This window comes from Colias eurytheme, chromosome 5 (genome assembly GCF_061535395.1).
Source record: "Colias eurytheme isolate Ceu_HAF_F1 chromosome 5, ilColEury1 Martin Lab GWU primary, whole genome shotgun sequence".
In the NCBI taxonomy this organism is placed as follows: Eukaryota; Metazoa; Arthropoda; class Insecta; order Lepidoptera; family Pieridae; genus Colias; species Colias eurytheme.
The window spans coordinates 4381210-4393419 of record NC_142984.1 but is presented as its reverse complement, the minus strand read 5'-3'; the positions used below and the strand labels follow the sequence as shown (position 1 = coordinate 4393419).

The following is a 12210-nucleotide window of genomic DNA, read 5'->3' as shown; positions in this document are numbered from 1 at the left end:
GACGGATGTTGAATTTGATACCTACTCATTTTATGTTACATTCAAAATAAATTACTTTAGAGAAGATTTTGTATGTATTTACGATGTTTTCAAAGAAACTCAAGAGGTCATAAATTTCGAAAAATATTTGAAACAAAACTGAAATAAAGTTACCATACTATTTAAGAGTTAATTACGTAGAAAGTGTAATTACTGGCTATGAATTTTAATCACATTAAAAGAAATGTAAAACATTACATTTTGAGTTTGTACACCTTGAAAATATTATTCTGTACTCTCTGTAAGATCGTGGAGATAAATTAAGATGTTATAAATGTTTAATATTTACAACTGGTAATTACAAAAGTCATAATTTAAAATGATTCCTATTTATGTTTTGTTTCTTGAGAATAATATAGAATAAAATAATGTTGTAATACAATTCAATGTAGTAAATCAAAATGGTTTAACATATTTTTATTGTTGGTTTAAATAAATAAATATATTTTTTGTACCAAATAATGTTAATAACTTTATAAGTAATTCAAATCCCTGATGCTTTTTACCAACAAGCGACAATTCTTTAGATGATATTCTTTATAATTTCTTTTAACCCTAGAGTGGGCGCGTCTTTTTGCGTAACGTCAGTAGGCGCGTGGGGAGCATTTTGCCGCCTCATTTTCTTTGACTATTTTGACTAGTAATACAGCAATTTAATATTTTTTCTTTTAGGATTTAAATAAATAAACAGTAAGTAATAATAAATCAACATATTTATTCAACTTTGCAACGCAAAATGCTCATAGCGCGCCCACTCTAGGGTTAAACGAACATGGCCGGCTGTAGAGCTTTTTAAGTGTTTCGTAACTTAGGGACCAAAAGGCGTCTGTTACTTATAAATTAATACAAAAAGGGATCATAGACAGCCATTCATTAAAACCAGATGTTTAATAAGCAATTAAGTATGTGCTGTAAATGTCCTCGTTTACATTTGGGCGTTTATTCAATACATTGAACATGTAATACCTATAACAACTATTATACTAAATGTGTTATTTTTGTTTCAGGTAAATCTTCGAGATTTCTGTTTTCGAATAAGTTTTAATAGGTTAGTAAATTATATTAAATGTATATAAAGTTCAAAGTAAAATTTGAAATTGTTAAACTACAGATAGAAGATAAAATAGACATACCCAGCAACTTTACGGAACATTTTAGAAAGTTAGTACAACACAATGAAAAATCTCTTGTGCAATGCTCTTACAAAATCTTTAGATACAAAATGCACTAAAAAGCGTTGAACTTTACAAAAGCTCTCAGGTAAGTATACCATGTAATAGCTAGTGCCACTTATAGAATAGAACGGTATGATACGACACGATATCTTCCCCAACGTATGAAATAGAAATAGATATTTTTAATAAGTGCGAGCGCGACAGGTGTATGCAACTCGGTTGCGCCCTTGCAAAGCTTAGCGCTCAGCTGTCCGTTCGGAGCGGTGATGTTTGAAACACGGGACAGGCGGAGCTTAGCTACAAATCACTCAATGTCACATTTTGACATTTGAGATATTAGCTCTTTTTTTCTATAACTCCGCCACCTCTGTAGATATGTACATAGTTGCGAATGCGACGATATTTTTTTAATCGACACAAAATATTATCTACATATAATTTGATATGAAATGTGTTCTATTTCCGAAAGTATAAAATAGTTCTAAAGAAATTCTACTCTGTGGCTGACCATTAAAAATTCTCACGCCTCATCACAGAAGCCATAAAATTTACGATCGCCGTGTTAACATTGTTGTCGCGCCTTTTTTAAAATTCGAAGCCAACGGAACAAACTGGAAATGGCCCGCGTCCTAAAAAAGTAACATAGCCAGTTTTGATTAGGCCCGCTTAACAGTAATTAAAATTAAATTATATGATGTCGATAACGGGATTTGTTGGAAAACATTAATATTGTAAGCTTTAGGCAGATAAGAAGCAAATTTTTTGTATTATTTATTCAGTTATTTAGCTTGGTAGCGGATATCTCTACAATATAGGTAACGACGTTTTAACACGATAACAAGCAAGAATTTATTATGTATAATAAGTTTAATTTGCATGTAAATTTATTATTATTCCTCGTGTAATTCTGAACTTATCTATACAACTAATAGTTCAAATAAATAAAAAACCTTATCTGTTGTATGAATTCCGTATGAATAATGGATTTTTACAAAAGACATTTTAGGTTGAAAACGTGCGGTTTTGTTCCCCACACAAGTGTCACGTTCGTATTGTTGGTGATTACGCAAATTGTCCAAATAGTCCCCAAGTTTGTTTCCAAAGACAATAACCATGTTACTGAGAACATAATTAATTTCTAGCTCCGAAATGTTCGAAAGATCTTGCCGTTATACTCGTAAACGCAGCGGGGCTTTACACCTACAAACTTAATAAAGCGCCACATAAGTCCTTTAATCAACACGTTAAAGTTCATTTTTGTGTGGCACACACACGTTCCTATTTTTGTTAAAAATTAACTTCACGCATTCTAAATCCACATTTTTACCCATAGACAAAACAATACTCATAATGAATAACATTATAAGTAATTACCCAGGGATTGTTGCTTGCGTTTTGTTCTAATGCAATTCAAAAACAAAATTTACGACGCAATAAATGACATTATTCTATTTTAAAAACGTTCGTGGAATATTCATATTTTTAACGGTTTACAAATCCGCTAAAAAACTTTAAAAGGTCATTGTTTGAGTAACGAAGTAGTACGTCCACTCTTGCATCCGCTGACATCATATCCTCTGTTAAATTCTCAAGAAATAAGTAATTCAAACCTTGATGTTGATTGATTTGTTTCCCAATATTTAAAGGTTACTAATACTTGTTACCCTTTCTCACTAATAGACGATATATTATATGCAACAAATATTACCTTATCATTGTGCCTAATATATTGTATACGATGAATATTTAAAGTTCGGACATAAGCTTAAATTTAGATAAGATTACGTAAGTCATTATTTAGCATGGTGGAATTTTTGGGAGGGGCTGAAAGTATTACATATACCTATATCTAGCAATCAGCATGTTAGTTATCTAAATATTTTTTGTTGATATGAATTATTACACTCAAAGCTCTTAATATCTGATTATTTCAGAATGGTAGCTTTAAGCTTTATTAAAGCTCATAATCATTTGCTACTAAGTAAATTTCTCCACGTGAAATATTACAAGGACATCTGCATCATTACTAGGAGTTAAAAAAATTAATTTAAACAATCGTCAGTGGCAGGACCACCATTCTCATAATACTTCGCTATGTGCCAATTCTAACGCTGGTAATCCAATTTTAACGGATGCATTAAGAAGATTGCAAACTAGCAGTGTTAATTAAGACCGGACATCGGATCGGACGTAATCACACGACTTAGTCGTCACTAAGAAAACAATTTAACGCTTACTGACGAAGGTTGTCTCATATAGTCGACTCCCCGTTGGGCTAAGACGCCTTGATGGATGGTCACAATATTGAAAACCAATATACGTATGCCATACCGTGAGCTCACGCGAACCATAATAAGATTATAAAAGTAATGGCTCTTAATTTGATTATATCGATGAAAATGGACTGTAATTTATTGAAAACATTTTGATTATCATGTAATACGATACATTTATAAAAAGCTTGACGAATTGTACCTGTTTTATACAGGTTTTTGTATCGTCGAAATCAATGATGTAGGTAATGTTATGATATTTAGATATCTTATTTGCGTGAAATTGCGAAAGTGTTTACGTTAGAAGTATTTTTAACGTCACACTAACTGTTACTATTAAATCTGGTATTAGCCTTCTCACTTTTACTGTCAGAAATATGATCTCATTAACCATTTTCCAAAAGCAATTAACACAGTTTGTTAAGTTTCACTTACAAATTACTTATATCTAATTGATAGACCCATAAAACGCTGTCGCAAGATAAGTTAAATGTATCCCATAAAAATTATCGCAGGAGCTGTCAATCTAGCTAATTTATGATTCGGCATCAAAAAATTAATTATGACTTCAAATGAACCAAGGTCGCATATAATTGGGACTATGAAGTTTACAAGGGCACTCATAGACAAGTTTATTGCTTTTAAATTGTGGTCAGAACACGGTGTGGTGAGCCTGCTTAGTCGCGCCAACTTAGTTTTATGATGCCCCAATCATACCAACAACTGATGGATAGATACACTTTTATTGCCCATCAAATGTAAACGAAACTAAACCTTATGATTCATTATGGGAGTATCGAGTTTTCTATGCGAAAAACTTTGATGATTACGATTCAAATTTGATGTATAAAAATGCAAATACAAGTGGGGATTACGGTAAACTCTTAATGATGAATCGAACTTCCGTACATTATTATTTCATTTTTAACTGTGTTGCTTCGTAATTTTTAATATTATTTTTTCAATATTCTCCCCTTTATATGGTAAACTGATAAAGCGGCGCGCGGCTCGCACTTGCTTCTTAGAAAAACAAAAGAGATTACTCATCCGCTCGAACTCTATCTGAGAATTCTTCGAACCTATCGCATTGTAGCGACAGCAAATAAAGTAAGTAACTAGTAAGAGGTGAAAATTGCTTTGTTAGATATACGATCTCCATATTGATACAGATTGATAAATAGGTATAAATTAGTTAAAATAAAAAAAATATGTGCAAATTTATAAATACATATAACAAATAACAAGAGATAAAGTATATTTTAAACCTCTCAAAAATATTGTTGAAATTATTCAAAAGTTTGTATAGTTTAGTTTGGTTACCATTTGATTGTCTATTTACGGTTCTTCTATATAAAACGATTTTAATATTTAATAATAAATCGTGAAACTTTAATATTAGCGACAAAAATTCTTCATCAACCGCCATCATGTATATTCTATTACAAGCGCGAGATAAAAAGGCGATTATTTCGTAAAGTTCTATCCATACCCACCCCAAGTCCACGAGACGAGAACATAAGACGGAGCACGGAGAAAGTTTGAGTGACGTGCCCCCTCCACCGCTTCGCCCCCTCGAGGATTTATGGCGCCATATTGGATTGGGACAAGATGACACGATGCCCGGATAATTTGGGCAACGCTATCACGTGACGGGCACGAACTGAAACAGCACTTTAATTATGATATTCCGGAGTTTATGCCCCGAGTTAGCGAATGTTTGTAGTTCACTTCGATAGTTCTGTAAGCGAGCTCTGATTAACAAAGCTCGCAACTTTTTGTTAATTCCTCGTTACGATTGCGTCTAGCTGTAATGCCGCATTCGTAAGTTTTTTCCTGGCGGAATGAAAGATGTTATAAACAAAGTGTTCATTGGTGGGGCAATAAATTACTGGACGCTGCACGCACTCGCGCGCAGCGTCTGTCTTGACACGCATGCGCCGGTTTTGCGTGCCAAAACACTGCATCTATGCAGGCGTTTCGAAATATAGATTCCCACAGAAAATTTAATTTATGAGGCCATTCCGTTAAAGAAGCAACCGGTTTAATCAAGGTCGTCAGTTTCGTGCTTTTAAAAGTTTGTGTTTAGTTTTGGTCGTTTAGGCATTTTAATTATGTTCATTAATTTCTTTATCAAAACAATGCTACCGCTATTCGTTATTGATGATACTTGGTGATTAAATACTTATTCGTTTTAAATTATTACTTCATATTATTCATACAAAATATTGCTTAATACATTTTTAATTATTATCTTGTACATATATAGGATGAAAAGAACTGGAATAATTTTCAAATAATTTTCTCTTCTATATTTGCTATAATATTAAGTGCGGATTACCTAATTGCAAAGACGAATCTGTTTGTCAGAGGGCCCAAAAGTGCGAATGTTGCTAAAAGAAATCTTGTTAAGATGACAATTTATGGGTTGTTTTTGCTAAATGAAAATAGTCGCGGCCCGTGAACTAAGCAGACCTTTTTGATTTCCTTAATGGAATCGTTTCGCTTGGGATTTGAGCTGTGCGTTTCAGATCCGTCCTACGCGGAATTTTATACCATCGACGGTCCTTTTGTGGGAACGTTTTATGATATTAAATTTTAATAGTAGTTACATAAAATAATAATAAATTGTACGCAAATGTCAATGGAAAGGAACTTCGTTGAGCTATAGGTAGTTCAAATTTTTCCTCGTTTTTTAGTGAAGATACGAATATACATAGGTATTAAATTCTATTTTGTTTTTTTATAATCACATATTTCTTAAACAATTGCAAGTTGCTAATTGATTTCTATAATAAAGTTAACATAATAGTAGGAAGAAAACATTATAATAGTAATTAGTTTTTTTAAATCCTTTGTTACAATAATATATAATATATTGGTTATGCAATAGAATATTTTTTGTTTCTGTAAAATGACACCTAAAAAGTTACATTGCATGACTTTATCACATTTAAACAATTTGCATAACTAATTGTGCTAATCACTACCACATCACTACCTTGTAGGTATAGTTTTTATTTTAACGTGCATCTAATTTTCTATTATCATTATCTACAAAAAAGTGGAAGATAAACTAAATAAAATAATATTCAACAAGGCAGCTGATAAACTGTAGTCCACCGATTAAGGTTTAAACATCTATCAAAACAAAACAATGAAAAGTTTAAAACTTTCTTTGTACCAACGGTCGGATGTATTTCAGGATTTATGACAAAGCGAATTTCTGTACCCGTTTCTCTTTTGTTTATTTTTTTACCACAACTCTTCGCTGCTTTCCATTAGCGAAAATGCGCCATGAAAAGTCTGAGATGAAAATGTGAGAGCTGAAAAAGAGTGGAAAATGGAGCGTATGCTTTTTGAGAAATGTTAATGTTGTCGCGAGAAATCTGCTTTATAAAATACGTAGTAAATACTAAATACGCGATGACAGGTTACAAGTTACAACAACTTACAACTACAGGGATTGTTGAACTTTTAAGTGATTATACTACCTACTCGTGTGCAATAAGGATTTTTGTAAGAAAATAAATAAGACAAGGTGCTGCGGGTGCTAACCTACAACTCAAAATGGAACGCAAACTTGGAATTTAATAGAACATTTTATAGAACATAAATAAATATTAACGTTAATGTCCTCATTTCCTCTGTGTGAATATGCAAATGAATGTTAATAAAATTATATTAAAATATTAGAGAAATCAGGTTGTTGAGTAAAACGTGTGATTGGAACGCTTCTTATTGATTTTAATCGGTGTGTAATTTATTTTTATGTCAACGTTGATTTAGTTGATTAGCATCTGTTTGACATGAAAAGCCTTTCACTCTTAATTTAATCCAAAATAATAAAAACAGACAAAATTTTCTTATTAAATCAACAAATTACCTTCTAGATAAACAGACTGTATGAATAATATTTTTATATTTTCATATAAGATTGGTTGTGGCATAAATACTAAATGTGTTGTAATTAGGACTGACAGTGGTTTTGCTATTCCTTTTCCATATAGAAGTCGAAATTATTATGATTTATTAATACAAACAAATTTAAAATTCAAGCGAGATGTTGTAAATAATATCTATAATATTAAGCAGATCGAACATGAATATTCTTTGGTAATTCGATGCACTTAATGTATTATTGATAAATATATTTAAAACAATAAATTTACAATACTGACAGTTATTTTGTAAATATTTAAAGAGATAAAATATTTAGAGAGTGAAAAGAAATCGTACAGTACATCCTTAACGAAGTATAGTTTTTTGCTGCATATCGCCATAAAAATCATTTAGATAAGAAGGCGCTTTTCCAAGACTGGAATGAAAATTATTCTTAGAATATTGAGTTAATATATTGCCTATTTGTATATAAATTCGATAAGATATAGCTTTTATAAATATACGACATATTTATAATAGCTATATCGCATCGAATTTATTCATAATTATATTATAAATATACTTCGACACAATCACCCATCACTTAGTACATTGCAGCAAATGTTTCGTCAGATTCCACACAATTCAATGTACTGACTCCTTTATAGGGTTACGTTTTGTTTGACACAAGCGTTGTTCATAACCCTCGAGATTCGGAGGCGAGTTCCCTTTTTGTCCCGTTTTCCTGCCGCTTTCCACTTCCTCCCTCCTACGAGTTGGGATGCATTTGTTGTGTTTACTTGGAACTTTGTTTTGCTGAATATACGTACCTATAGTAGGTATGAAGTAAGGAAGGATTGAGCAAAATATGTTTTTCGCAATTTTTTTTTGTTTGTCTATAGGTATGTGAAAAAAAAATTGCAGTAATGATACAATTTAAAAAACGATTGGGTATATAGATATGAGTTAGTAGAGACTTTTAGTTATAAAAGAAGAAAAAATTAAAACATTTTAATACGCATAGGCATCCAATTTAGACAAAAGCTCTACATTGGTAGAGTTTTAACAACTAAGCAATATAACTTTGAAAAAATAAGTCTGTAAAGAACCTAGTAAGTATAAAAATACAACATAAAAATCTAATTCTAATCTCAAAAAATAAACAGTATTCGAAGTTGCAAATCTAGTACAGTTTTGTCGCGACACACGTCGGACTATTTTCTTTACTTCGCTTTATTTCGTTGCTTTGCCTCCCGCTGTTTCCGTACCGCGACCACTTTTGGTTACTTTGCTCTGTTTCCTTATAATAAATAATAAACCATTTTAGCCTTTTATTAAGAGAGGAAAAGTATAATTTAATATTTATGTGTCTTGCATTTAAATTATTGTCTGCACACACTCGTTTATGCAACGACTTAAAATGCAATACATTTCGCTCGGTTTACCAAAATTCAATTTAAAACGATGTTCACAAATTAAAAATGCATGAGAATTGCCGCACGAATGAACGTATTCATCGGGAAACCATCAATCAATATTTTCTTTGTAAAAAATTAAATAACCATAAAACCGATACTGGGACATTTAGTATGCAGATATAATACAAAACTATTTCTATGCTAATACGAATTTCATATTCTGCTAACCGATTATCACTCGTGTATTTAAAAGCTATAACTTTAAATGATTGTGATGTACGATCAATAAATCAACCAAACACAGTATTGTCAATAATGTGTTACGATTTTTAGCGAGCATGGCACGCGACGTCACCTAATATAATGTATTTCTGATAAATAGCCCTTATTTAGCGGGGCTAAATTATTGATATCAATACAATGACTTGATTTATACTGCACCGTGAAATACATCCAAAACATTTTAGTCATATCCCTTCGATAGGCCGTTAAATACGGTGAAAGACTTTCGTGTCTAGAAAGATAAAAATTTAATTCGATTCAGTTATAATAAACTTTTGTTCACTGTTGTCCATTTTTGTAAATGTCAGAGCACTTTTATCTCTAGTTTTTAAAATTAAACATGAAATATATGATAATAACATGAAAGTTATTCATTAGCGAAATATTCCAAAAACATTGTACGATCAACGTTATGTTAAAATTATTGTTATTTTATTATCATGTACAATGTGATCGTATAATCTGTACCATTTAAGTATTCCCAAAATGCTATTACGTTTTTCAAAGATTTTCAAATTATAAGAACTTTTAAATCATACCATTCATTTCCCAATACGTACACATCAAGATTAATAACTCGGTAAATGTATTTGTTCTGTGCATCGCGAAAGAATCAATTTTATTGGTAAAACAAGCGGCAGTTGATTTATGCCCTACGAACGTGTTCCCGCGATACCGTGTCACCGGTCCGCCATGTTCGCGCCTCGCTCTAGAATTTGCTAGAAATTTCTTTGTTTACTGTTTCAGTTATTTTATACTTTAGTCTTGGTATTTAAAACTACATATTGTAATATGAGAGTTGCTATGTTCATACAATTTCTAACTTTTTTTATCATAAGCTAAAATTAAAAAAAAAAAATGAAAAATAGACCACATACCTACCACAGAATATATTCTATGAAATATATTGTCTGTGATTTTCTTAATGCACATTAAAATATACCTACATACTTGAACCTTGTTTCATAACAAATAAGGTTGAAAATAAATAAACACTTCTACAGACAACATAATCAAAACATACCTATATCTTAAGCTCTTATTGTTTCTACAAATTATGTTGTTATGTTTCTACAAATTATATATCTAACTTGATGTGGCAAAATGTTAAATCCGTTTTATTAAAGTATCCGTTGTACTAAACACAACAATACAATTAAAAATATTCAACCACCACAAAATAAGAAACTATAATAGATTTAATATCGTGAATTCCGTAACTTTTTACACCTGCTCATACCTTCGATTAGAATCTTAACAAATTCGTTGGAAACTATGCAATGCTAATTGTGTAAGTTATCTACGATTGCTTTTGTATATTATGTCTGCATTAAACATTTTCTTTCGTATTAACATTAATAAATTAGTCAACCGAATGAAAACACTTATCATTTTTATTGGCTTCGCGTTTTGCATTCATTACGAATGGCGTTTTGTAAAAAATGTCACACAATGCAGCTTTCAACGTACCCAATTTAACAGGCGTTTGGAATAGGAAGAGTGAAAGTAGACGTAGTTTATCTATAGATGTACAAATCTGCGACATGATGTTAGCGTAGATTATAATAATAACAGTACTGTAGTTAAACAGTGTGATATAGTTTCATCATTAATATCAAGATAAATATCTACGACATTGTCCATTTAATATGCCCTCAATTTATTTTTCTTCATAATAGAAATAGGACGGTGTCAAATGGACCACCTCCCTTCTTGGAAGTTGGTTAAAAACATTAGCTACATACATACAAAGTATTTGTCACAATCGACAACATCACCTATTAATTAAATACTGTACTTGCCAATTTGTTGTATTTTTTTACCATTTGTCATCATTAGCGTACTTGGAATTATTCTTCATCAACATAGCGTTGTCTGACGCTCTTCGGAAAGACATAAATTACGGTCATCGCCTTTTTTACTACAACCAACGTTCAGTTATTGAAATATTTCTTTCATTCAAACATATACCTGCCACGCTTCATAAATTCCAACATTATCGTCGCTAATGCGGCTATTATCACTGTATCTAGAAAATAAAAGTACCCTTAAATGACTTGAAGACTTTAAAATATCTTAAGGGGAAAAACGGCGCTGTATAATGATTCAATTAACAAACACCAAGTACCTACCTATATTACCGAACAATACAGAAGTGAGTCTCTAATGAGGCGGTACATTTATAGCCCATAACAGTACGCGCACCTTGTCGCTCAAAAATAGCTTTAATAAATATTGTCGCAACACTATCGTGCAGCTACAATATTGTATCAGAAATATCTCGGGCGAAAGCTACCAGATCCACAAGGATTAGGGTCACGTATGTTGAATAATATAAAGTGGACACAGATATGCCAATTTCGTGACTTAGATATAAACCTGATATCTCGCATTGTTGCTAAACTGAGAACGAGTGTTACAATCGAACCGAGCATAAAAACGTTTGATTAATTGAATCGGACGGAACGAAGTTTTGGGCGAGATGTTTAGTGAATTAAGTTAATGGTTTCCATCAGCGATGAATGACCAATTAACTCTTCAGAAGCACTTCTGAGTTGCCGTCAATCATTATAATTAGTGCTCGGTGTGATATAAAGCTGCATAGCTCCGACCACAAATCCACGTTCGGCTTCAATTTCTAACGGCCCGCGCCGGCAACTGTTTAAATCATGCGCCTGATCCAAAAATAAACTGCGCGCGATCACTTCTCCGCCACGCTGTAAATTCACCGCTAATTTACAGCCCCACACTGTTATAAATAAATAAATATTCGTCGCCACACTATATCCTCCGCTGACAAAATGTGGCATTACTTGTATGGTTTTGTCATAACAGATCCTTCGTGGGATACACTTAGCGGATAAATTATGAACTGCTTCCAACATTTTGTCGAATGGGAAAATCACCAATATCGATATACAACTTTGATAGTGGTTTGTTTAGACGCGATCCAAATTGCCGCAATAATTTAGGGAAGTGCTCAGTAAAGTGTAATGTTAATGCCATCAATATGTCACACTTGCGGACAATGTAGAGAAAAATGTGAATCTCGTTTCAGTTCAATTAATTTGGTGGCACTAGGTAGTGAGCTACAAATTATTCCGCCACTTTCGACGGTAGGAAAGTTATTGAGTGCCAAATGGA

General features: G+C 32.2%; 1 protein-coding gene across 5 annotated transcripts in view; it reads left to right on the top strand.

The window, feature by feature from the left end:
- Nucleotides 1-12210, top strand: part of LOC149908415 (homeotic protein antennapedia-like) — a 165836-nt gene that overhangs the window by 106018 nt on the left and 47608 nt on the right. Inside the window, exon 1 of one of the 5 annotated variants that reach the window (XM_090101882.1) lies at nt 1069-1087. The exons of the other annotated variants lie outside the window; for them this stretch is intronic. The gene's annotated coding sequence lies outside the window, so the exon portion shown is untranslated. Of the gene's footprint in view, nt 1-1068; nt 1088-12210 lie in introns of those variants that run through there. 5 annotated transcript variants of the gene reach the window in all.